This window comes from Dermacentor andersoni, chromosome 2, assembly GCF_023375885.2.
Source record: "Dermacentor andersoni chromosome 2, qqDerAnde1_hic_scaffold, whole genome shotgun sequence".
Lineage (NCBI taxonomy): Eukaryota > Metazoa > Arthropoda > Arachnida > Ixodida > Ixodidae > Dermacentor > Dermacentor andersoni.
The window spans coordinates 143,692,252-143,720,189 of NC_092815.1; the positions used below are offsets into that span (position 1 = coordinate 143,692,252).

Sequence of the window (27,938 nt, forward strand, 5' to 3'; positions counted from 1 at the left end):
GGCGAAATTTTTCGTCGGGAACATCCTGCTGCCACATGGTGCCCTAGAAGTCCTCATCACCGACAGAGGAACGGCCTTTACAGCAGAGCTCACCCAAGTCATTCTGCAATACAGCCAGTCAAGCCACAGGAGGACAACTGCTTACCACCCGAAGACGAATGGTCTCACGGAGCGCCTGAACAATACCCTCGCCGACATGCTAGCAATGTACGTAGACGTCGAGCATAAGACGTGGGACGCGGTCCTGCCCTACGTAACCTTTGCTTACAACATGGCGGTGCAAGAAACAACAAAGATCCCGCCGTTTAAGCTGGCTTACGGCAGGAACCCGACGACGACGCTCGGCGCCATGCTGCCGCACGTAACTGACGAAGAGAATATTGACGTCGCTACCTGCCTCCAGCGCACCGAAGAAGCCCGAAAGCTCGCCCGCCTACGGATGAAGAACCAGCAGCGTACAGACAGCCGACACTAAGACCTCCGACGAAGCTTCGTCGAGTACCAGCCCCGCGACCGTGTTTGGGTTTGGACCCCGATACACCGACGAGGACTGAGTGAGAAACTATTACGGCGCTATTTCAGGACCCTACAAGGTCATTCGACGTATTGGCGCACTGGACTATGAGGTCGTGCCAGACGGCATTCCGCATTCACAGCGGCGCCGCGCACGATCTGAAGTGGTCCACGTGGTGCGTCTTGAACCCTTTTACGGACGCTGACGAACTTCCTTATTTTGTTGTTTTCGTTGCTACGAGTGCTTTTCTTTATTACTTTCGTTTGTTTGCTGCATCGGGTCGATGCTTTTTTAAGACGGGGGTATTGACACGTGAACTTGTATGTCTTAATCGGGCGACATGTTTCACCGCCTAACAAATGTTATCGCACAGCGCGGGACGCGCCTGCAAGTATCGGACGTTTCTGGAATGTTGTCGATGCTTCTATCCGCTATCTGTTGTCGCCGAATCTTGTGTTATCTGATTTCATCGCGTGACGCGAATGGTGTAGAACTTTGTGGAAGACACGCGGGTCCCAGCGATTAGCCTGGAACATTCGACGACTGCTGTGTAAAAGCCGACGCGTTTGACCCGCTGATCACATTTTCGACGATCGCTGACTGTGTTCGCCGCTGTCGTTGTGGGCACAGGTTCGCCCAATAAAACCTAGTTTTGTCTTTCACAGTATTGCTACAGTGTTCTTTAACGTCACTACCACGTGGCAATATACACCATTTGCCGAAGCGCATAAGTTTACTCCCTATGTGGTGCGTTGAGAAATGTATTGTATAAGCCATCGAGTTTTTTTTTTCTTCGTTGAGACCAGCTTCAGCATCTATGCCTCCGTTGACCAGGTCATTTTATAACAAAATAGACGATATTCTGTAAGCTTACGAGCACATATATGGAAAATTATTCCTCTGTCTCATTTTTTTTTTCTTTCCATTTTGAGACACTGCTTGCGGACCGTGTGCAGGAATTCACATTTCATATGGACAATTGCTTTGCACTTTTTTGCAGGGTATGGACGCATACGCTGAGGCTGTGTACCCCTGCGTCGCCAAAATGGCCCCGCTGTTAACAACAAAGTTAAATCCGGTAAGCGATAGTTTCCATATACCTTCCAATAATCAAACATTTTCAACCTCCTTTCAAGAGAAGCGCTTTTGTATTTGCAATACTTGTACGAGGAAGAGGTGAGCATGAACTAGGTTCAAATGGGCTCGGATAGACGGTTGTTTGCTGCAAAACGCCATAGTCATCTGTTTTCTTTTCGCTGTTTCTATTGTATAAGCGTTTTGACACTTTTAGGGACCGTACTTTTGTTCTTCGTAATTAATAATGCTTTGTTTAGCTACGTATTTTAGACAGTGCACAAGCTTTGCGCCAATATAAAGTATATCGGTAAGTTATACGTCCTGCTTCCTCAGCAGTCCTGGCGGACTCAACCAGGGCAACTGCTACTGCTATAACATTAAAGTATGACATTGTGCAGTGAAGCTGTACAAGGCTAGGTTATGGAAAAAATTGTGTGCGTCTATCGAGCCGCATAGATTTAGAATTCCTCCCCATACGTGGACTGATCCCGAAGATAGTGCAATACCGGCCCGGCCCGCGGTAGAGGAGAAGCAGGCTTTAAGCAGTCTGGCCACTTGCAAAAATAAGTTTAATATGTTAGGTCCAAATAGAACCCCTATCAGATACTAAGCTGATAAGAACAGATACTACACTTTAACCCGCGTCGGCGATGTCTACGTTCGCACCGCTCTATCTTTGTCGGCGTTCCAAGCGCCTGCGTATCTCCTTTCCTTTCCTTCCGCTCTCTCGTGGTGCTCACTAGGACCGCGAGGCGGAAAGAAATTAACGCTGTCCATGTAGCCACAATCTCGCTTACTTGGAAAGATTCACCGGAGCAACGGCGAGGTTTCGGAGGGAGTTCTGGCAGAACCATTTCTGTGTGGCCTTTGTTGCGTGTGACAGCTTTTGGTTTCCGAGTGGCCTCACAACCATTACTGCATTGCGGGACGTTGGCCAACGCACGATCGCCTTGGCTACGGTGAAGCAGTGTGCGCCTTTGGAGTGGGGTGAAGTGCGTGTCTCTAACCCTACAGCTAGGATAGAACTGGCAGAACTTTCTAAGTTAATCAACAAGCTTAAGACACCTGACATACGGAAGTATATAATATGGATGGAATTCAACATGCTCTCAGGAACGGAGAAAGCTTAAAAGCAATGAAGAAGAAACTAGGAATAGGCAAGAATCAGATGTATGCGTTAAAAGACATAGGTGGCAATATAATTACTAATATGGATGAGATCGTTCTAGTGGCTGAGGAGTTCTATAGAGATTTATACAATACCAGTGGCTCCCACAACGGTAATGGAAAAGAGAACAGTCTAGAGGAATTTGAAATCCCACAAGTAACGCCGGAAGAAGTAAAAAAGCCTTGGGTGCTATGCAAAGGGGGAAGGCAGCTGGGAAGGATCAGGTAACAGCAGATTTGTTGAAGGATGGTGGGCAGATTGATCTAGAAAATCTAGCCACCCTATATACGCAATGCCTCATGACTTTCGAGCGTACACGAATCTTGGAAGAACGCTAACATAATCCTAATCCATAACAAATGGGACGCCATTGACGTGAAAAATTATAGACCGATCAGCTTATTGTCTGTTGCCTACAAAGTATTTACTAAGGTAATTGCAAATAGAATCAGGAACACCTTATACTTCAGTCAACCAAAGGGCCAGGCAGGATTCCGTAAAGGCTACTCAACAATAGACCATATTCACACTATCAATGAGGTGATAGAGAAATGTGCGGACTATAACCAACCCTTATATATAGTTTTCATCGATTACGAGAAAGCGTTTGATTCAGTCGAAACCTCAGCAGTCATGGAGGCATTACGGATACAGCGTGTAGACGAGCCGTATGTCATCATCATCATCAGCAGCAGCAGCCGCAGCAGCAGCAGCCTGGTTACGCCCACTGCAGGGCAAAGGCCTCTCCCATACTTCAACAACCCCGGTCATGTACTAACGGTGGCCATGTCGTCCCTGCAAAGTTCTTAATCTCATCCGCCCACCTAACTTTCTGCCGCCCCCTGCTACGCTTCCTTTCCCTTGGAATCCAGTCCGTAACCCTTAATGACCATCGGTTATCTTCCCTCCCCATTACATGTCCTGCCCATGCCCATTTCTTTTTCTTGATTTCAACTAAGATGTCAATAACTCGCGTTTGTTCCCTACCCAGTCTGCTCTTTTCTTATCCCTTAACGTTACACCCATCATTCTTCATTCCATAGCTCGTTGCGTCGTCCTCAATTTAAGTAGAACCCTTTTCGTAAGCCTCCAGGTGTCTGCACCGTAGGTGAGTACTCGTAAGACACAGCTATTATACACTTTTCTCTTGAGGGATAACGGCAACCTGCTGTTCATGATCTTAGAATGCCTGCCAAACTCACCCCAGCCCATTCTTATTCTTCTGATTATTTCCGTCTCAAGATCCGGATCCGCAGTCACTAACTGCCCTAAGTAGATGTATTCCCTTACCACTCCCAGTGCTTCGCTACCTACTGTAAATTGTTGTTCTCTTTCGAGACTGCTAAACATTACTTTAGTTTTCTGCAGATTAATTTTTAGACCCACTCTTCTGCTTTACGTCTCCAAGTCAGTGAGAATACATTGCAATTCGTCCCCTGAGTTGCTAAGCAAGGCAATATCATCAGCGAATCGGAAGTTACTAAGGTATTCTCCATTAACATTTATTCCCAAATCTTCCCAACTTAGGCCTATGAATACCTCCTGTAAACACACTGTGAATAGCATTGGAGAGATCGTATCCCCCTGTATGACGCCTTTCTTTATTGGGATTTCGTTGCTTTCTTTATGGAGGACTACGGTGGCTGTGGAGCCGCTATAGATATTTTTCAGTATTTTTGCATATGGCTCGTCTACAGCCTGATTCCGTAATGCCTCCATGAATGCTGAGGTTTCGACTGAATCAAACGCTTTTTTCGTAATCAATGAACGCTATATATAAGGGTTGGTTATATTCCGCACATTTATCTATCACCTGATTGATAGTGTGAATATGGTCTATTGTTGAGTAGCCTTTACGGAATCCTGCCTGGTCCTTTGCTTGACAGAAGTCTAAGGGGTTCCTGATTCTATTTGCGATTACCTTAGTGAATAGTTTGTAGGCAACTGACAGTAAGCTGATCGGGCTATAATTTTTCAAGTCTTTGGGGTCCCCTTTCTTATGAATTAGGATTATGTTAGCGTTCTTCCAAGATTCGGGTACGCTCGAGGTCATGAGGCATTGCGTATAGAGGGTGGCCAGTTTCTCTAGAACAATCTGCCCACCATCCTTCAACAAATGAGCTGTTACCTTATCGTCCCCAGCTGCCTTTCCCCCTTTGCATAGCTCCCGAGGCTTTCTTTACTTCTTCCGGCGTTACCTGTGGAATTTCGCTTTCTTAAATCTCTATAAAACTCCTCAGCCACTTGAACTATCTCATCCATATTAGTAATGATATTGCCGGCTTTGTCTCTTAACGCATACATCTGATTGTTGACAATTCCTAGTTTCTTCTTCGCTGCTTTTAGGCTTCCTCCGTTTCTGAGAGCATGTTCAGTTCTATCCATATTATACTTCTTTATGTCAGCTGTCTTACGGTTGTTGATTAACTTCGAAAGTTCTGCCAGTTCTATTCTAGCTGTAGGGTTAGAGGTTTTCATACATTGGCGTTTCTTGATCAGATCTTTCGTCTCCTGCGATAGCTTACTGGTATCCTGTCTAACGGAGAGACCACTGACTTCTATTGCACACTCCTTAATGATGCCCACAATATTGTCGTTCATTGCTTCAACACTAAGGTCCTCTTCCTGAGTTAAAGCCGAATACCTGCTCTGTAGCTTGATCTGGAATTCCTCTATTTTCCCTCGTACCGCTAACTCATTGATCGGCTTCTTATGTACCAGTTTCTTCCGTTCCCTCCTCAGGTCTAGGCTAATTCGTGTTCTTACCATCCTATGGTCCCTGCAGCGCACCTTGCTGAGCACGTGCACATCTTGTATGATGTGGCCGTATGTAAAAATACTGAAAGATATCTATAGCGGCTCCACAGTCACCGTAGTCCTCCATAAAGAAAGCAACAAAGTCCCAATAAAGAACGGCGTCAGGCAGGGAGATACGATCTCTCCAATGCTATTCACAGCGTGTTTACAGGATGTATTCAGAGACCTGGATTGAGAAGAATTGGGGATAAGTATTAATGAAGAATACCTTAGTAACTTGGGATTCGCTGATGACTTTGCCTTGCTTAGTAACTCAGGGGACCAAGTGCAATTCATGCTCACTGTCCCGGAGAGGCAAAGCAGAAGGGTAAGTCAAAATTTAATCTGCAGAAAACTAAAGCAATGTTTAATAGTCTCGGAAGAGAACAGCAGTTTACGATAGGCAGCGAAGCATTGGAAGTGGTAAGGCAATGCATCTACTTAGGACAGGTAGTGACCGCTGATCCGGATCATGAAACTGAAATAATCAAAAGAATAAGAATGGGCTGGGGTGCATTTGGCAGGCATCCTCAGATCCTGAACAGCAGGTTGCCATTATCGCTCAAGAGAAAAGTGTGTAACAGCTGTGTCTTACCAGTACTCACGTACATGACAGAAACCTGGAGGCTTACGAAAACGGTTCGACTTAAATTAAGACGACGCAATGAGCTATGGAAAGAATGATAGGTGTAACGTTAAGGGACAAGAAAAGAGCAGATTGGGTGAGGGAACAAACGCGAGTTACTGACATCTTAGTTCAAATCAAGAAAAAGAAATGGGCATGGGCAGGACATGCAATGAGGAGGAAAGACAACCAATGGTCATTAAGGGTTACGGACTGGATTCCAAGGGAAGGGAAGCGTAGCAGGGGGCGGCAGAAAGTTAGATGGGCCAATGAGATTAAGATGTTTGCAGGGACAACATGGCCACAATTAATACATGATCGGGGTAGTTGGAGTACTATGGGAGAGGCCTTTGCCCTACAGTTGGCGCAACAAGGCTGATGATGACGGTGATGATGATGAAGTGCGTGTCTGTTTTGCGTGCCGGGATTCGTTAGCAAAGGGCGTCGTGCCGTATTTCGCAAGAATACATGGGCGTGTATAGCACCCGGTGCCTCATCTTCTTCCGAGGCTCAACATTGTGGAGGAGCGGCTAGTGGCGCCTAACCTCCCCTTTACGTGCCTACGGCGTTTGACGTACGGCAATGAACAGTTCGCCGTTGAGGGGCGCACATTACGCATCTTCGCTGGTGATCCACCTGCGCACAGTGGAATGGCACTGAATTATTTTAGGCAACAGCACACCATGCAGGCTAATGCGCTGCTCGGCCATACGCGGCTTATTTTAAAGCATTGTATTCGCGGTGCGCAAGCTGGCATCTCTCGTACTTTTCTCATTTTTACGTATTTTGGGGACTTTCTATAGCAAGCAGACAAAAATTATTAGGTAAAAGCAGGAAGCTATATATAAGCTGCTAACATAAATATTTTCTAGAGTGCTCTACAACTACCTCTTTAGAATTTTTGTACTGAAGTTAATACTTGTGAACTTCTATAATTCTGCAAATAAGTAGGATGCAAAAGGAAGTCCCAGTTTCGTCCGAAAGGCGAAGCATCGATTACGATAGCAATTTATAGGAAGTTATACGAAGCAAGGATAGCAATGTTATTGGCCGCATGAAATTGCAAAGGTTAGTTTAATAACTAAACAGAGAAGCATGATGCCACGCGCATGCAGGCAACCGTGAACACATCTCACTCGGTGAGCGCGGACACTCGCTGTCAAAACTCTGGCGTGAGGGAGGGTGGCCGCAGCAGCGAGCGAATTGACGTTCGTGCTGCCTCTCGCTGCACCGCGAACTACGTGGCAGAAACACTGCGCACACGAAACTATCAGTCCTCGGCACGTGTAGACCGTGTAGCCATCGGAGATCACTTGCAAGATAAGGCTGCGCGGCATACCTTGCCCCCGCCCCCCCTCTTCCCGCTTGCCTTGCGAGGGATGGAAGGCGACGCACTTGCTCACCGCATTTCCCCCTTGTGTATGTGAGATATAGCCACCATCCTTGGTTCATCTTTGCATGCTTTCACTCGCACTCGCAGCATACGGCGCGCGACTGCCATGTTATCACACTTGCACTTTCAGGGAACGTCACAATTGCCGGCTTCAATGATGCTTTCTGCCTGAATTAATAATCTTACGCTTCTCACCCAAGCCATAAAAAATGGATAAATAGATTATTTATTGAGGCAAAAAGAACCATTCAAGTCGGCGATCCTTGTGGCGTCGGTGTCATTATTGCCATGAAAGTTGCTTGACTTGAATGCGACGGCGCACAGGTAAAGTGCGACTTCGCTAGTGCATAAATAGTGCGGGTTCCTGACAATAAAATTTCTTGGAAGTCGCGCGTCGTGTGTGGATCTCGCTGATGTGTGTAGCCGTCTACGCGCGTTTGTCATCTGGATACAATATCAAAGAAAGTGGGACTAATCACGGAAAGAACATATTCCGTGGTCACGTGGTGGAGGTCTCCCTGTCTTGCATCTTCCCCGGCACCCGGGTAATCCCTATGGTGCAAAACGTTGTGCATGGTATAATCAGTTGCATGAAATTTATTTAACCGCTTTGTGAAAGCTGCGCTTCTCAGGTTTTGACGCATGAATTTTATACGCATATTGTTTTTATTTTGGATTTCTTGCGTTTAAACATTTCATCTGTGGGTCATGCTATCACAGGAAGCTCTTTGCTTCCACTACTGACGCAGGCGGAGGCCTCTTGCGGTATTAAAATCCTTCACTAACCTACTTTGCTCCATGATATTCTGCAATAGAGCCCTTTGCAAAAAAAGCGAGCTTTCGCCAGCATTGTTCCTCAGAGAAAATTCAAATCAATCCAACCCTTGGAAGCGTGGACATAATATTAGCATCGGTGACCGGTCAATGGAAATGACAACATACGAAAGAAAACTTTGTGAATTCGGCCCCAGATTTATCCCCACACCAAGAAACTTCAGTAATTTCAAGGCAGATATTATTATAGGCGTTGCCATCAGTGAAGACGAACTCATGCATGCCGTAGGAAAGCTGTCGTTTTTAAGATATTAACTATCATCATTTCACAAATTCCGCGTCGCCTAAACCTGCGATAATAACGGAACCGATCAAGATATCGTGACCACCGGACAACATTGCAGAAATGTTGTCGTGTACAGGGAGACTGAACATGGTGGCCTGACTGAGATACAACCCGAAAAGGTGCTGATATGTCTCTAAGTGGGTTGTGGTCCATATCAGGGTATACAATTTTTGGGCTTCCGTGTACCCATTCTGAAACAAATATTTAGACTTCGTGCAACCAGCTCTTATCTTTAGCTACAAAAACCTACTTTAAGCGCAAGGTAGTTCGAAATTTTAGGCTGACGTTATTTGGTAAATAGGGAGATTCAAATTGAAGTTAACATTATTGCAGGAGTATATCGACACCAACGTCACAAATCCTGGGGGAATTTTTCAAGATGGAGTGGTAAGGATGTTTTACCTAACTCATTTGCATGATGTCATCACACGCATTATCGTTTAGAAATGTAGAGTCCTATCAATACCTCTGACTAAACCGAAGACATAAACTGTAATTCAGAAGTACATGTTGTTGGTCTAGTCAGTTCTTATTGCTCAATAGACCATGAATATCATAGTCGCTTAGCGCAAACAAGGAAGGACGGTAGGGGACAAGGGGAGCGCCAACTTTCGGCTGTTTATTCTATTTTGTATTACTACCCAATAAATGTACGCAAATGAATGATGCGCAACATACCAGCAGGCTTCAAACGCGCCACACTCTAATCACAACCAGCTATCAATACCTTCTTTCTGCATGCAAGGGTAAAAGTGATTTATCGCTAATACATGACGAGCCTTGTTATTTGATGAGAAAAATCTATAAGCCCCTTGTTCACTTCCGTCCTTCCTTGTTTTTGCTAAGCGACCACGATTCTTATGTTCCACTTAGTGAAGACATGAAGTCGCTCCTACGTTAACTTTAGTCACCGTCTATTTTACAACATGCATGAAAGACGAAGACGACGGAAAATGTCAACATGATGATCGCCAAGCATTAAGTATAGCTCAGCAAGTAATCACATAATGTCGCTAATTCGCAAGAGGTACAGTCAATTGTGGCGGTCCGGAAGCAGTTTTTATTGCCTAGATTACACGAAAACAAATGGCTGTCTGTCAAGATTCCGTCGAAAAATCGACTGTGATGTCGAGACCCGCTATAGGTATGGTAAAGCATACGCAGGCGAGACGGGTATGCGTGTGCTTTACCGCAGGCTTGCGGTAAAGCATAGGCAGGAGAAATGGGTCAGTACCAAAATAAAATCTTCGACAGCATGATAATGACAGTAGGCGGGACGCCAGTACTAGGTATTTAGCGACGCACCGTTCGAAATGCCAGTGCCACTAAATATTTGATATAACAAAGAAATTAGCCTACCGCTCAAAGGACAAAAAAAAAAGACATATACTCGGATAATTTTTCATTACGGAAGGGTGTAGCCACATCTGTGCCTTGCAGCTTGATTGTAGATGACGACAATGTTAAATTCCTAAATGAAAGATTTCGCAGCGATTGATCAACTTTGCGCCAAGTCTTTATATTACACGTGCTTCCTGTATATGCTTTCATATTTTTAATGCGAAGCAATCTATGCCTCATTCTTAGCTGGGTAGGAGAGCAGGTTCCTGTCTAGCCATTTGTTTAATAAAATGGAAATAATGTGTCACCGACAGTGGAATCGAACCTCAGCCTCGGAGTACAGCACTCCGGGGCTTTAACCACTAGGGCACGATCCCATTTTCTTCTTCAGTGCAGGGACATATAAGTCACGTCACGCGAAAATATTTACATTACACTTAGACACATTCACGAAAAACAAACGCACAAATGTTACACAGGCCACTGAAAGATCAAAAACCAGGCAAACAAAGGCGAGCGTCCAGATGCGAAATCCATTCCCGAACGGAATAAAAAGTTTGAACAATACCAGGCACTTGAGTAGTTTTTTCTCGAAACACAGAATTTGTCGGGTTAACATGTCTGTCGACCATGCGGCTTCTCAATATAGAAGAGCCCTAATAACGTAAAGAAACAATATGGTGTATTACTGATTGCCCTTTTTGAAAGGAAGGAACCGGATATCGTTAGATGTGAGAGGAAGTGCATTTTTTATAGTGATTTCTAAAAAGTCCTAAATATAGAATGCGTCAGCACAAAGAATAAACGTGTGCTATTGTCTGGGATTAGTTGCAAGTGCAATGATTTAAATTCGTCGGTATATATACTCCTTTGTCATAAAGATGTATTTTAACTGGAAAACTGAAAGTGTTTGGCTTGGAAAAATTTTTTGGTGCTGGCGTTTACGTACACGGCAACTCGTTTTACGGACACGGCAAAGAACAAATATCTTGACCAAATACAGACAAACACAGCTTTAGATACACTGGTAGAGGGAAAAGGTTATGTGCTAGTGCTATATTTAGCTAAACAAATACCGTTGAGTGAACCTAGCCTTTAAAAAGGAAATAGTGGCGACTTGTTTTAGGAAGCGCTATAACCGTCCTACTTGAGCGGCTTTCGCCGTGGCAAAACGAAAAGGCAGGTGTGAAGCAAAAAGTCTTTCATTAACCACCAGAAAGAATGGATGATGGTTGCATTGCAGGCAAAATTGTCACACAAACGAATTCGCAAGAGTTAGGTCACAATTCCCAAGGGGAGGAAAAATGTCCCTTCTCATTGCCTCCCATGATGAACGCGAAATAAGAGATGCAAATATTCAGTGAAATGCCTGACCATAGAAACCATAGCAGTGCAATGCCTGTAGAACATAAAGCAGCTTAGAAGCAAAAAAATATAATGCATGCCTTTGCTCTGGTCAAAAGTGTGGCGTCGATAAATAATGTCGTGATGGAGCACAAACATTTTGGTTGATCGATCTGATTATCCAGAAGTCAAGCTCTCAAAGATAGATCGTCCTTTCACTGCACAACAACAATGTCGCGAGTTGTGAGTCACCCTTCAACTTAGTTGTGAGTCAGCGCTCGTCCTGTGCCCTTTGATAAATCCGTCGTCGTTTTATCACGCTGTTACCTTTATGAATGTATACTAACTCGCCCAACTTTCCAATTTATTAACGTTTTGAAAGTCAGAAATGGCCCGAAGCCAAGTGTTTGCATAGTATTAATTGTCAGGAGAATCGACGGGATGACGAGACAAGCAGACGCTGTCCAGATGCAAGTGGCTGGACTTGTACACCACAAAAAGAATAGTCCTGAGGCCTGAGCGCCCAGCGACCAAAGGGCCCAGTCGGATCTTTCAGTGACGATAGCCAGCATAGGATATGGTGGTCCGTGATCGCAGAAAATGGGAGGCCGAACAAGTTAGGGTGAAATTTAGCCACTGCCAACACCAGAGCGAGGCACTCGCACGCGGTGATAAAAAATTGCACTCTCAAGGGAACAAGATGCGACTAGCCTAGGCAATGACGTGCTCGACTCCATTTTGCTGTTGGCCGAGGACAGCACCTATGCCATCGCCAGTGGCATCTGTGCGAACTCGAGTTGGTGCAGATGGATCGAAGTGCCCTAATATCGGATGCATTGTCAGCAAGCGGATTGGGGTGTAGAAAGCGGTGGCTTGTTCACGGCTCCAAAAACGCTATGTCTTTCTTGAAAAGGCCGGTCATTGGCTGGGCGATATCAGCAAAATTTTTAACTAATTGACAAAAATGGTAGCATAAGCCCACAAATCTACGCACATCTTTTGCTGAGCAGGTACAGGAAAATTCTTTACTGCATGAAACTTATCAGGATGAGGATGTATTCCGGCAGCACTTGGAAGGTGGCCAAGAACTTTGACTTCGCGGTGTACGAAATGGAACTTTGTAAAGTTAAGTGGAAGGCCAGCCTCCCAAAGAGATGAGGAATAGTGGCCAAGCTACTGAGGTGGCTGCCAAACGTAGGGGAATGTACGATGACATCGTGCAGATAACATAAGCAGGAGGACAACTTATATCCGCGAAGGAGAGAGTTGATCCTCTCGAAAGTTGCTTGGGCATTACAAAGTAAAAAAGCCATAACCTTAAGATGGTAAATGCCGTTCTGGGTAACAAAAGCGTTCTTCTCACATTCAAGTTCATCAACCGAAATCTGCCAATAATTGGATCAGAGGTTGATTGAAGACAAGTATTTCGATCCTGGAAGACAATTGAGATCATTATCAATACGCGCGAGAGTGTACACATGCATTTTCGCAACCTGCTTCATCTGACGGTAGTCTCCATAAAAACCGTCAGCTGCCATGCTTCTTTTTGACTAAGACAAGCAGCGATGCCCAAGGACTCGAAGAGGGCTCAATTACACTTTTGGTTAAGATTTTGTCTACTTCAGCTTGAATAATCTAGTGCTGTGCGCGAGGCACGCGATAAGGTCGTTGTCTGGCAGGACTACCATCAACGGTGGCCATCTTATGGGTCATAACGGAAATATGTCCCAGCGGGCTATCCTCAAAGACGTCGCGATAAGACACCAGGGAGCGACAAAGATCCGCTCCCTGTTCGGGAAGCCGGTCATGAGCAATCAGCTTCGAAAATATGTCGGGATCGGACGTTGCGGAACTGATTGGACAAAAGGTGGCTGCAGACGAGCACGGAACATCTAATACAGAGATGGCGGACTTGTCGATGAGAGAAGCGTTGCCGAGCGACATGCCTTTCGGAATAACTTGAGTACTTATACAAAAATTTAAAACAGGAACAAAAACGCCGTTATCGACGGTAGTCAGAACGGTATGAGGAACGGCAACTGTGCGTAGCGGGAGAACATTGACATTAGGAGTCAGCTCATAGTCACCGTCAGGAACATATGGGAAGCACGTCAAAGGCATATACATGGTGGCTTGAGGCGGCAACCATACGAAGTCTACAGAATATAAACGAGGTTGGGTCAGTCAGTGCTGAATGGTCCTATAATATGTCGAGGCCGAAGATCAAGTCATGGGGAGCACTGTTCCAGAACAGCAAATAAACCGGAACTGTTGAAGCCAACAACAGCTATTCGGGAAGTGCACATGCCAAGGATAATTGGCGTTGCTCCATCAGCGACCCAGATAGCGCGAAATGCGGCAAGTGTAAGGACTATCTTCAGGCGGTAACTAAGATGGTTGCTCATCACCGAGATATGGGCTCCATTGTCGACAAGCGCTGGGACAAATACGCCAACTTCTACATCCATTGTATTTTGTCGGGTCGTTAGGGTCAGAGACTTTGGCGGAGACGTCGACAATGCAGCGTGACCTCCGGGAGCTGCATCGTTTAGTTTTCCGAAGGTGCGCGCCCAGGTCGGCACGACCGCGACAGGCGACGGGACTGGGGTGACCTGGACGACGTGCGACGACTTTGTGGCGAACGGCACTGGTGACTGCTCGGCGACAGTGATCGATGGCTCTATGCGGTCGTACTGTCAGTGGCGTGCAGATTCGGCTTGGCTCACGGCTGGATATGGCAAAAACCAACGTCTGGACGAGGCCTGTTCTAGAATGGCATCCAGGACCGGCGGTTGCGACAGTATCGGGTGGTGTGAACAACAGAGCGAGAACTAAAACAAATAGGTCGGTTATCCGGTATTCGCCATTCTGCCATGTTGCGAGAACCTCGAGAGATCCATTCATTTTGAGTATGCAGGATCGAAAGATGTTCAGTTGGCTGAGAACCGTCCACGGGCCAGTTGATATTGGCGAATTCTTTGCTCACAACAGCCTGAACAAGGGGAACTACAGGAGCGCATGTATCGTTGACAGGTGGCTACAGAGCCGCGGGACAGATGGCTTTCAGCTCATGGCGCATGATCTTCTTCAGCTGCTTTGAAGGCTGCTCCTGCCGCGGAGGAGAGTACTGTCGGTCTTCACGAGGCGATGTTGCAGCCGTATTGGGAAGCCGTGCAACCGCCTGATTGATACGACGGCTTTTCACGTGCTCGAAACGCTTCCACTCCGCGTTAATGTCATTACCCGAAGTACAGTTTTTACAGATGGGTAAATTGAAGGCATCATCGGGCATACCTTTTAAGACATGCTCGACTTTTTCAGACTCCGGCATTTCAGCGCCGGCCACGCGGCTGAGTGCCAGCATGTCTTGTGTATAGGTGATGTAGCTTTTGGTAGACACGTTTGAATTCGTGATGCCAGCTCTTTCTTGGCGACAACCTTCCGACCCAGTGGTTTTCCGAAAAGATCTCGCAGATTCAGCTTGCAGGTATTTCGCACAGAATTATTCTTCGTGGTTTTGAAAGCACACTCGCGCAGTTACCGCCAAGTAAAAAATTAAGTTCGCCAGCGTCACTATGCGATCCCATTTCTTGTGGCTGGTCACCCGCTCATACATCTCTAGCCGCCGGTCGTCGACGTCGGCGCCATCGGTGCCGCAGAATGTTCTTGGATCAGGCGGATGCGTGAGTACGACAGCCGACGCAGCCGTTGCCGAACTAGGCACCGTCTCTTGCGACCTGGGTGACGAAACGAAGCGGCGGCCACTGCGAATGCGAACCTCTGTTCTGAGTCGTTACGCCACATCTCCACGAAATATTAAGAAGAGGAAGCCCGATGCACAAATGTATGTACAACTTTTACACAGGGAGAAGTTCGCGGTAATCACGAAGGCTGGTACAGAGGTCACAGCTCCAGGAGACAGTATACCAATTCCTATTCGTCTCCCTCTTGCGCTAGCGATCCTGTGGAAATGCACCGTAAAAATATTTAAGAACGCAGAGGAAGTTAGATCCGAAATGTCCAGTCAAAACTCCCTAATTTTATAAAAATTCACACTAGTTCCTGCAGTTTCATAGAATCGCAAGGTGGTGTTTAGTGCCTCTGGATTACCGGGCTCATCGACGCAAAAAAGGGGAATGTCATCTGGATAAGCTAAAATATGAATTTCCTAATCTGCGTACCTCAATAATTATTGTTGGCGTTACGAAGCACGCCTAAGCAAAGCCTTTAGAGAGTGGACAATCCTCACGGTCGGATGACTGTACCTACACTATGCCCCACTGACCGCGAGCGTGAAGTCAGGGGCACGACGCCACGCCCTAATGCCCGCTCGAAGTCGTTGTCGTGTGCAATGGAAATGCGGAGAAAGAAGAACGACGACGACGAAGAGCGTGAAGCCTTCGAAACGGCACGACCGCTCAAAGCACGTGAACCGAGCCGTGATCGGGAGAGGAGCAGCACCAAGGTGGCACTGTCTGCCTGGCTACGGCTGGAGAAGGTTCTCTCGCCAGCACTTTACTGGCTTCGAGAGCAGCAGGTGTATGGTTCCGGAGGCCGTGACGCTGGCATTCCGAGGCATGGCCGTCGACCTCGGCGAAGTTCGAGCTTAGATCCTCGGACTAGGGTAGTTGCGAGCACCTCAGCAACGATCCCCTTCGAAGTCAGGCCAGACGTCACGCAAGACTGTCCCCAGGGCGTCACGTAGGCTCTTAGCGCAGGCAGCACCTACCATCGTTAGGGCTAACCCGCCGGGCCTATCGCCACGTCAGCGGTGACGACTGGGACACAAGGCGACGGTTACAGCGGACACAACCAGCTTTGACAAGCACGACGACGTCGTCAGAATCACCAGGAGCACCGGCCAGGCACGCAGCGCGGCCAATAAAGGACTTTGTCATCTACACAGTCGATGTCAGAAAGCAACAGTGCTCGATCCTATTCGCAACTTCCAGGTGGGCGCGGATGTTCCCAGGCTGTGGCGAGATTAAGGAGCTATAACATTGACTGTTAGTGATGTATTTGCTAGTTTTCAGTAATTTTCATTTCTTATGTTAATTTATATTCATGGTGTAATGAGTTCCTAAGTATTTTTGATGTGTGATAAAATCCTGTCTGCTGTGCCACTGTGCGTCTCTCGATTCATCTTGTAAACAACAGGAGCCACGAAACCTGCGACAGACGTATATATTTGAAAAGGTATGGTTCACGATTAATTTCATAGTTACCTGTTTATAGAAAAGTGCAATACCATTGTATTATACATAACCTAACTGAAGATATCGCAGCAGTCGGAACAAAAAATGATGGTATACTTTGTGAATGGCTTTGGCGAGGCCAATCGTAAGAAAAGCTATTTGATCTATACTATACCATCTATGCGCTATATGAATATTTTTTTTATTGACTCAGCCACGATCGCACGCATGTTTCTCTCGTTCCAAACGCAGCCAACTTTTTGTGATACACGGCGCATGTGCTAGCTGCCACTTTCTCGTCTTCCTCCTTTGAGACAGCTTGCCCTTTGAGGCACCGCGTTAGACTGAACTACCTCCGGGACGGACCCACTTTGCCCAGCGCTTTACTCGTAACAGTTTACGCTAAGTAGGACCTGTGCTATGTTGTACGAACTTCATGATGGACCAAATCTCTTACGTTTTAAAATTCCTTCGCTGTAGTTCGAATATCATCGTCATTTTAACATACAGCCCATTACATAGCCATAGGTACTTACTACTGCATAACACGTAGTTGTCGAAGGCTTCGCAATCCGTGTTTCCATAGCTTGCTCTCGTCCACTACTCATGTAGAACGCAACGATCGTCATGTCATAAGATCGCGTCGAGCGGCCGGCGTATATAACGGCAGGCGTGCAGCCATACGAGTGACTTCGACATTGTCGTCGTCGTGCTCAGGTAGTCAAACACACGTACCGCCTACGCTCGAGGCCCCCACACACAAGTAGTCAATTTACATAAACACGTTGGTTCATATGGTGACGGTTTGCGGAACCCCACGCGGTGCTGGAAAGACAGGCACTTGCAAAATGCTTCGCATAACATAGATTCCCACTGTGCCTGGTATCTGCAGAATTTTTTTTATGTGCATCTTTTCCCACCTATTCTTTTACTGTCTTGTAAATGTACGTATCTATGACGAGCGTGAGCGAATGAATAAGCTGCTGCTACTGCGCAAGGTCTGTGACTGGTACTTGTTTACACGGCGAAAATCTCAGTTTGGGCCACCTTAGTAAAGAGTAATGTTCTTTCTCTGCGCATTCAGAAATGCATCTCAACTCAAAGCCCATGCTTCACTTGATATAAATGACGCCTGGTATGAATGTGCCGAAGGCGCTCATTGCGTTTTCTTAGGGGCGTTTATGTCAGGCGTAAAATAAATTAAGTCAAGTGTGGGCTTCCAAGATAAGATTCATCTCTGAATACAGGGATAATGTTTATTCCGCATACATAAATACAATAGATATTCATCATTCGAAGTTTTTTTCTTGCTTTATGTAGTTTTTGGGCTAACAGCACTGGAGGCAAGGAAGGTACCACTTCTGTTGGTTTTCATGGGAACCACGCTTAGCATGTATTTTTCTCGACTGTTTTCTGCCTTTCCTCACGCTATGGTACGAATCCCCACGCTTTTCCATTCCAACAATGGTAAAACAGGCAGCACGCTCATCATGTAAGTAAATCAAAACGTCATGCTCCGAATTAAACTCAGACGTAGTAAGCAACCACACGACTTGTGCACGATACGCTTATTCTTACACATACACGCACACACACACACACAAACTGAAATTCGTCTCGCCACATTTCCGTGGCCAATCGGATTCTTCCAGAACCAAAAACTGATATGGCTTATAGTGAGAACCTCCTTCAATTCACAGCGCAAATTGTGAACTTCCTTTTGCATTGTTTTTCCTTCACCTTTCCCCCTTCCACATTGCAGGGTAGCCTACCAAGGCTCAGCCTGATTAACGTCCCTGCCTTTGCCTTATGACTTCTCTACCTTATCTCTCCTTTAATTTGCAATTACGATGAACCCTCTGAAACTCAGAGTTTAGAAGCTCATTATCACATTTTCTTCAACTAGCGACTGATTTCCTTCTGTCACCGTGACCCCGTGGGCACCACTACTGACGGCAAGTCTCCAAAAGAACCGTCTTCTCATTTGAAAACAAATTCTTTGAAACAAATTAATTGAAAACAAATCTCTACGAATCCTCCTTCACAGGCATTATTAACTTATTTAACAGAACTGAATTATTAAATAGTACACATAAAGATAGGTTTGGCGAGCTCTCCTTTAATTTATCATTGCGATATTAATTATATGCACACTCCAATCGCATCTTTGTGGTCGTCGTGCTAAGTGCCTCGAGCAGTCAGTCCCGAAGCAACTTTGCATGTATTCACGGGCTTCTGTAACACTCGGAAAAACACCTGTATGTAGCACGTTTTTGAGCAACAGAAAGCTGTGTCGAGAGTTGTTCATGTTGCTCTACAATTTTCTCATTGAGACTTTTTATCTAATTGTAGTAGTGAAAATTTTCTTAATTAAATAAGCCTAATATGTAATTTAGCGCAGTGAAAAAATTATCTGGGTTTCTCCAAGCGACGGCAAACAACATTACCTTGGTTCTGTCCAGCTACGCGGCATCTGCACATTTTTAAGTCTTGGTTCATGATTGTTGGGACACCCTGAATACTACGGCGGCATCATTTTGAAGCTTTAGGGAATTTTCCAATATCCCCTGCTGCAGATGACGTAACTCTAGTCCTTGAGCTGGATTATTCCGACAGGCGGACATTATTTGCACAAGAAAACGAAAGACAGGTTCCACTAATTACCAAAAATACTTATTACATTTTTTTAATAATTGCTTTACGTCAGATATTGAAATTTATGCATTGTAGCCCGTGAGCTTGTAAGTCGTATTCACTTGGGATTAATTTCCACAAGGACACCAGTTTTTAGGCATACGTCATCAAACTCGCCGTAAAAATGCAGTGCTGTTCCACTTACTTTTCTAATTAAACTCTTTTTATACTTTAAAGCACAAAAGCAACTCGAATGCCCACGTATTTCATCCTAGAGCTTGGGAAATATCTCAAAACTGATGTCTTCCTGGAAATTGAAAATCAAGTGGATACGTCTTTCAATTCGTCAATTGCAATATGGGAAGTAAAGGCATTAATTAGAAAGTCAATTACTGCATTTCTGTTGAATAATTTTATATGTGTTGCAGCTTATCATGGTAGTAATGTCCGTCTCTTCCAATAACCTACCTCTAGGGCAAGAACTGTGTTATGTCCCGCAGGTAATTTTCCAAAATTGTGCAAGCCTTAAAAATGATCATCCCCTGTATGCCATGTGTATTGTGCGTATACATGTATACGTTCTAGAGGAACGCCATGCAAAGATCGCTACACCCTAAAGGTGAGCTACTAAAGATGCTTGCCTTCATAATTTTAATGGTTGTATGCAACATGCCCACAGTATATACGGAAGGAGCGCGAAAGCGTTCAAGCATGCGCAACTTTCTGCCATACAGATCATGATCGCAACATACATACTTGACTCTGAGTCTACTGGGTCAAGATAAACTTGATCCTTCATGCACTCACGGCGCGAAGTCACATCGAAAAGCTCACTTCGCAAATACATTAAACAATATGCAGTGCCTCAGGAATATATAGAACCAAGGCTACACGATATGTCAGTTTTTATGCTGAACATCTCCATCGCTGTTTAAGGTGCACATTATACTACAACGGCTTCAATATTTACATGCAGCCATGTATATAAACGCGCGTCTCTATTGAGAAATATTATTTTCTTCCTATGCATCGGCTATTTGATTAGTGTAGTCAGTAAAACGCACCAGCAAAATCTAGCCAAAGCTGATTCAGTCTGGTCAAGGAAACAATCTCTTTGCCCTTTACAGGACTGCGCGGCTAAGCACAAGGTATTCACCGACGACGTCGCTATCGCCTTGGCTGGGATCAAATTGATCCGCGATAGTATTTTCTGAAGCTTCCGGCACTGCTCACGCTGTGTTTAGAGTTGCGATGGCTGAGAATCATAGTGTGAGCTATCGTCGTTTTTGAATTAATAAAAAGATCTTGAAATGATAAAAAAATGTGTTTCAGCATGCGTCGCTGTACGCGCGCTCTATAGGAATTAAAGCGCAGTGCTGGAAACTGCGCTTACGCAGCAAATAAGAGGGGTTAAAGAATTTTACTGTCGCTCGCGATTCGAATTGCAACAACGAAGCTGAATGCCAAAATTGTCTCCGACATTCTATAGCAGCGCCTGCCATCACAGAAAAACTTGGAGAACTGAATGGCGCTCCATTCACTGCTACTACCTCGTTTACCAGAGAAAAAAAAACAGCGCCCGTCAATATCCGTAGTGCAGTAAAAAGTAGTGGACGTAAACATGTTGCAATTCATATTGCGCGCGAAAGCAATGTACTAATAAAAAAAAAAAGAAATCATACAGGAGTTTTAGGTTTTCTAACTACTATTTCACCAAGAACAACTATTAATGAATTTCGCGACAAAAATACGATCACCCAAAGTGGAGGACATCAACAAAGCAAAATCACTCATCCTGTTTTTGTCTTCCAGCCTCTCCGTTATAGTGTTTCTAGTGCTCAAATCCTTATGTCCGCCATGAACCAATTACCCCAAGAAAGACTACTACGAGAACAACTAACCACAATGTGCAGAGAAAGAGTGATAGATAGCGATTTATTATGGGAGAAAAACTGAGAGGTCGGCCTGAACTACCATCTTAGCCTGTTACTCAGCGTTAGGGAAGGGGGAAATGCGAACTAAACGAAAAAGACAAAGCGACAAAGATGGTATGAAAAGAAAGGTAACAAGTAAAAAACAAGAATTCACCGGAAAGCCTTATTACAAACTTAAATCCAGTACAGCGTCTCTCGAAAAATCCACGATCGCCTTCACGCTCTGACCTTAGGAGTGCGTTGACCAAAGGCCAAAAAGCAGGCCTTTACAAAGTGGCCTTTTTATCCATGCTTGCTCAACATTTTTCCATTGAATGTCCTTCTCGCACTTCTAGAGGGCACACACAAAGCACATGGTATATCATCTCCGACACTGCGCAGTTATCAGTTATCACACTCCGGGCTGCCGCATGGCCAACAAGATGACGATGGTGTTGTGTAAAGTCCACTTTAAGTCTCCGTACGTGAAGGCTTCCGCGGCATCTTTGCATGTTGCATGGTATCCTGAATTAAAGCACCCGATCAAGCGAATGAAGGCGGCGATGGCGGTCTTATGCTGATAACCAGTACGTTGTCTTAATGATGGTTAAGAGAACGTTGGCATCGGTCCTTGTACTCAAAAATAAGACTGAGCTAGAATCTGAATTAGGAAGAGCGAAGTTATCGTTTGGGTCGGCGAACTCATTTCCGTCATCACCACTGTGTCCAGGAATTATTAAAATATTAAACAGGCAGACTTATTTCCCAAGGCAGACTCATAAAGCTCTATCACTTCGCGAGCAAGTAAGCTGAAGATCCCGCGTCTAAGCACTGAGTCGATCATCTGTAATGCTGGTTTATGGCCACAGAAGAGGGTCTATCCTCTAGGTGGTTCCTGAGAGATGTAACGAACCGCTTCACGAAGCAAGCTCCGCAGCTGTGGACGTTGTGTTGTGCTCTAATTTCTAGCTTCGATGAACCGACAAGGCTGGGAAAAGGTAAGCATTGCAACCGCGGAGACCACTGAGGATGTCGATTCATCCATCTAAAGAACCACTGCAGAGGCATATGCTTCAGAGATGTGTGATAGCGCTAGTTCTTTTACAACACATAATGGTGTTTCTGATTTGTTCACGAGGCCACTAATCGAAAGGCGCACTAGTGGTCTGAAGAACGATCATGCTGAGGTGTTTGATGTTTTAGCCAGGGCAAATCTTCTAGGAACAAAGCGTTAGTAATGAGCAATCGCTCATGAAAAACGCCGTCTGGACGCGTGTTACGGACCGTCGTCAAAGGGCTGCATTCGTGATAGCTGAGGAATCGCAGGTATAGTCGGAGATGTTTACAGCAGCGGTATGCCTTGATATGACAGACGCCTGCTTCAGCAATTGTGCCGTTAATGGACATGTAGCGTCGTACACCCTGGCATAGAAGTAACACTTGGACTTACAGGCGTTGTAAAGTATGCAGGCAGGAAGATCGCATTTCTGTAAGAAGGGGCGAGCTATATTGCAGGTAGCATACGAACAGCGCGTGGTACAGCTGGAGCAGGGATCGTTCAGACCAGCACCAATTTAGTTCCTTCTACATATTTCAAAACGTGCGCGAAGGTTAGAAATTTTCCCTTTAAGCATCCTAATTTGCTTTGACCAAGAAAGGTCACTGTCTCTGAATACATTGTGGCGGGTTTCGTACAGTACCACGGCACCGTCGATGGTAATAGCATGCCGACTCATTTCCTTGTGAGTGAAAACAAGCGCAGCACTTTTGGCACTTGCCACTTGCAAACCGCGGAAGGTGTAACTACTTCGAGATAGCAAAAATTGCACATTGATGTCTCGTGGGCAGTCCGCAGCTGGATACTCCAGAATCCCAAACACAAATGCCGTCTGCGTGCAGAATAATGCGGACGGCATCCAGGAAATACTCAGGAATCCCAATTAGTTCAGTTATAAAGAGCGTAGGGCTGAATGCTCGCACACGAGGCCGAATTCATGAAGTATACGTGCCACCCACAATGCCTATCTGTCATAAAGCACCGAGTATTGCCTCGTGTAAAGCATTGCTATGGTCGTCTTTTACAATCAAGAATGCTGCGCCCCATAGACGGCGGCGTTTCTTCTCCTTTTGCATAGGTGAAATGAGACCTGCGACGCTGCCTACGGATGGTGCGCCTTTCCGGAATCCTATCATAGAATCTGGATAGAACCTTGATCTGGAAGTCTGGAAATCTGGATAAATCCTTGTAGTCTCGTCAGCGATATTACAATTGACATTAAGATGAAGAATTGGAGCTGCGCAAGTCAAATATTGCGTAGATTAGATAACCGGTGTTGCCAAGGGAAGGGAAGCGCAGTCGAGGATGGCGGAAGACAAAGTTGGGTGATAAAATTAAGAAATTCGCAGGCGCTAGTTGGAATCGGTTTGCGCAGGACTGGCGTAATTGGAAGTCGCAGGGGGAGGCCTTCATCCTGCAGTGAACATAATATAGGCTGCTGCTGCTGCTGCTGCTGCTGCTGATGATGATGATGATGATGATGATGAGTCTCATCAGCGCCATACTCCCCCTCACTTTACCAACACAGCTTGTCAGGGTCGCTGGTCCGTATAATAAAAGATTCAGGGAGGACTTTTCTGGTTTCAGGAGAGTGACCGCGCGACGGCATTTCCAGTTTTCACACACAATGCCAGATGCCCATGGTGCATTGTACGCAGAGAGTATAAGCTTACGGGCCCTTTCTCCAGCGTCAAATAAAACGTTGTGTATGAAGTGCTGTCTAGACCAAGTGCTGATGAACTCTTCGATGAAGAGATGATAGCCTACAGTTCCCACACAGTAAAAAAAAATAAATGTTCACGCGGTCATATTTTGGTGTCTATATTTGACGGTCATGATGTGGCAATGAAATATCAGATGAGGTGACAATCATTTTGCAGTAGGCTTCAGTGATCTCAATTTTATTTATGCCTTGTAGGAGAGCCGGTTTGCTTAAAGGATGTTTCTCTTCCAGTGAAAAGTGCGCGCTCCGTACAGCGTGCCATATTCTGCAGAGAGGCTTTCGCGTATCCAGAGAGGCACAGAATCCTCTCCATCGTCGTTTACTCAACTTGTCTAGGTTATGGTGGATGTGGCGTTGAAATTTTTTTACTCTTAATTAGGTCTGATGATGACATCGTTCCTTGATGTTTCCTCTCTGCTCGTCGATGAATAGCAGGAAACAGTTCATAATGAGTATCTCTAAGGGTCCTAATAGTCATCTTCCTGACATATTTTATTCTCTCCTGAAACAATGAATACTTCTACCTCAGATTAAGTGGATAAGGTCTGGAAAGAGCTTCCAATTATTCAGTGAGTGTATTCCTTGAGTCTAGTCCAATCCGTAGCCGGAACATGATGTGGAGCAAATAGTACGAGCTATTCCAGTGTATGTAGGTCAGTATATGGGGTGCCTTTTTTGCGTTTCTAAGGCAGCCCACAGATCGCGGAATGGCTCTTGACACGAAGGTCATATTCAGGCAGCTGCTTGAGAATGCACCTCGGAGAAAATAGGGAGAACCGTCGTTTAGGACAGACAAACCGCTGTGATAAATGCATAGCAGATAGATCTTCTTCACGTCTATTCATTCTTGTGCTCCTCCAAAGTGGCTGGTGGGCGTGGAAGTGACTGACGAGTACGTGCGGGCAAGGATGTTTTTGCATGACTAAACCAATGCATTGAAAGTCAATGCTCATTTGCGGGGGTAAATAGACGCCCATGATAGAAAACACATATGATTTTTCACGTTAATGCAAATGTGCTCATTAGAAGCGTGCTCAGGAAGTCGATGCGGAATGTGAACAACGTCCCGATGGGTGCATGCTAAACACTTCGAATCTTGCCGGCACCAGAGTAACAGGTATCCAGACAATCGAAAAGAAGAAATCGAGTTTCGCTCACAGATTATCGCTACAGGAAACTGATACTTTAATACCTTTTGTCGCAAGTACGGGAAACAAACCCGGACACCACAAGCATTCGACTGCATTATAATGGCACTGTGCGCGTGTTCTTCAAGTGACAGAGGGCATGTTAGTAGCGCCATAATGGAGTGCTAGTGAAAAAGCCGCTAGAAGCGGCTCCACTGTGTCCTGGATTTTAACCGCAGCTAATGCTGAAGGTGTCTGTAGATTATCAAGAACGGTTCGCACTGAGGTCAACAGGTGTCGGAGTATATCCTGAACTTTATTTCCTGAAGCGTTGTCTCCCCATGTCGCTGTAAGGTGTCGTAAGCATTGCTTTTCTCCGTATTTCATGAGGGCAGAGAAGGTCATTCGATATCCGAAGGTGCCTGCGTCGAGCTTGACATATTGGCAGCAGCGGAAGTGTCTTCGCTCATTGCTACTGTGGATTGCGCGGGTAAAGGATCCTCCTTTCATGTTGCGTCAGATTCATTCTCTCTTAGTTCACGGCTATTCCTGTGGTGCTGTTGTCATGAGCTGTGCCTTCTTCTGCGCACGTATTTGGCGGTTTGGCTGCATTTAGAATATCCCTTGCCATTCGGCGCAAAGTGCGTGTTTCGTCTTTTATTTACAGGCTATCCTTAGATGTAGCCTCATGTGGTGCTGCACAGTTCGAATATTTAGGCGCTGCTGCCTCACAACTGGTGTGCCAAAAATTCTTATCGCAGCGCTGGCCGGCGGTGCTGTTCGTACACACCACGTTTGCATGTCCTCTACGAAAATGTTTCTGACACTGCAGAGGCCTTGGCATATATGTGCGTACTGGGGATATTTTTCTTTCAGATCATCATCTTGATTTCCAGATCTATATGATAGATAACTCCGATTATCGACTCTTCCCCGTAAGCCGTATATGAATGGACGGGTATTTTTTCCATCTAATTGATGATGTTCAATGTTTCCAGAATATTAGGATTCTTTGCATCAAGTTTGAGAATGTTTTTCCTCGCCTAGATCCGAAATACATAAATCTGTTCCGGTGCCAACCGCTCCAAATATTCCGTCAGAAATTGTGAATTTAGACCATTGAGATCGTCTATTGCTGAAGTGGACATAAAATAATTGAATGGAACATTTGTACGTTTGCCGTCTCGGCAGCCCACTAACGTTTTGATGACGTGTAACTACAACTTCATTTTCAAGCAGCACTACTAGACGCGGGCGTAAGCTGAATGTATGGCCTCTTTTGTGGCACTTTCTGAATGCTCGGGTAGCTCCGAGCTGAGGTGGGCACAGTCTTCCTTTCGTAGCAACGGGACAGGTGGAGGACCGAGTTCCAGTGGACGCAAGGAACCAGCTTACCCCATCCTAGACGCAAACGTCTTCTTAAGAGGGGACAACTAAACAGCACAGTAGAAAAGCCTGACTACAGTGAAAACCACCGGTGAACCCTGGCCACTTCTTCCCTGTGCAGATATTTAGTGACCGCATGCGAGCCCGCCGTGGTGGCTCAGAGGCTGCTAACACGAGGTCACGGGATCAAATCCCCGCCGCGGTCCGTCGCATTTCGATGGGGATGAAATGTAAAAATAAGTTCTCCGACGAATGCGATACTCTCTAGTGCGAAATTTCAGCGCAGATCTATGTATGCTTTCATTTCGCGATATAATGAGCTAAAGAATTTGAGAAAGACGTGTAGCAGAGTTGGCAGTCGTCGAAAATGTCATCTTTGGGTGAAGCGCCTCGGCTTTTGTACATGACTCGTCGAAGGGTCCTGTGTAATCGCTGGTGCTGCTTGGCTGCCAGAAAGTAGTACAGAATTCGCGTCGCGCATAAAATGAAGGGCGCTATAACGTAAAACTATTCCAAACTTTTCTATTCCAATTCTGCTATCAGCCCTCCACGATAGGTCAAAAATTTTTTTTTCGACCACTTCACCTGTCTGTCACGCGACGTCACGAAAACCGCGATACCTCCCCATCTGATATGATGTGTACACGCTGTTTATGCATGATTTGACAGAAAAAAGAAAAACAGTTGTTTCTGATTCGACCCCTTTTCGCCATTAGCACTCGGCTATTGGTAAAAAGTTTTCGGGCTGCACCCACTTCAGCTGCCTGTCACGCGACATCACAAAACCGCAAGAACTCACCGCGTCAAAGTGACGTGTACGCCACAAAGATGCATTAATATGCCGAACAAAACGGAATTTTGCCCGGAATAGCCGCAGGCTGCCCCGTTCAGAAAGGAATAGAAGATGGCTGCCGCCGATCGCTCAGACGCTGGCTGCTCGCACCTGCCGGAGAGCATGGGTGTATTTGCGTATAATAAACCTTCTTGCGTGGCCGTGTAACGTTTTCGAGCACTTTCGGCACGTTTACCCCCTCATTCTGCCAACTCTTCTTTGCTGAGCGTCCGTTTTAGCGTCATTCTTGAGCTTCCGTTGCATGCCGCCGCGATTTTCGACCAGCCACCACAAGCTAAGTAAGGGAAAGCCGGCCAATCGTAGACGCCGGCACCACCCTCTTCATCCGCTTATCGAATTTCAGTGCAGTGGCTCGGCCCCATCGAATCCCTCTCCACTTGGGCGTTCTCCTCGCCTCTTGTCAGCCAATTAGATACGACAAGCCGCTCAGTGTAGGCAATGTTATTCGTTTTTCAAGCAAACAAAAGTGACCTCCTATGAACGAGGAGAGCTCTTGATTGGTCTGTTCAGACAACCCTCTGGGTGACCGCCTGGTGCTCGCGTTGGTGGTTACGCAAATTTGACGTCAGGAGATTGGAATAGAAACATATTGGAATAGTTTTACGTTATAGGGCCCGAAATTACTGAACAATCGCAAACCATGAAATCGAAACACGTGAACGAGAGCAAACG

At 45.7% G+C, this 27,938-nt stretch overlaps 1 long non-coding RNA gene and 1 pseudogene across 1 annotated transcript; one reads left to right on the plus strand and one right to left on the minus strand.

The window, feature by feature from the left end:
• Positions 1 to 1,518: 1,518 nt before the first annotated feature.
• Positions 1,519 to 20,564, plus strand: LOC126540645 (uncharacterized). Its single transcript, XR_008614667.2, has 3 exons — positions 1,519 to 1,592; positions 9,027 to 9,080; positions 20,335 to 20,564. It is a non-coding gene; the product is annotated as an uncharacterized lncRNA (long non-coding RNA).
• Positions 2,064 to 2,243, minus strand: LOC126541043 (U2 spliceosomal RNA; annotated as a pseudogene).
• Positions 20,565 to 27,938: the final 7,374 nt, after the last annotated feature.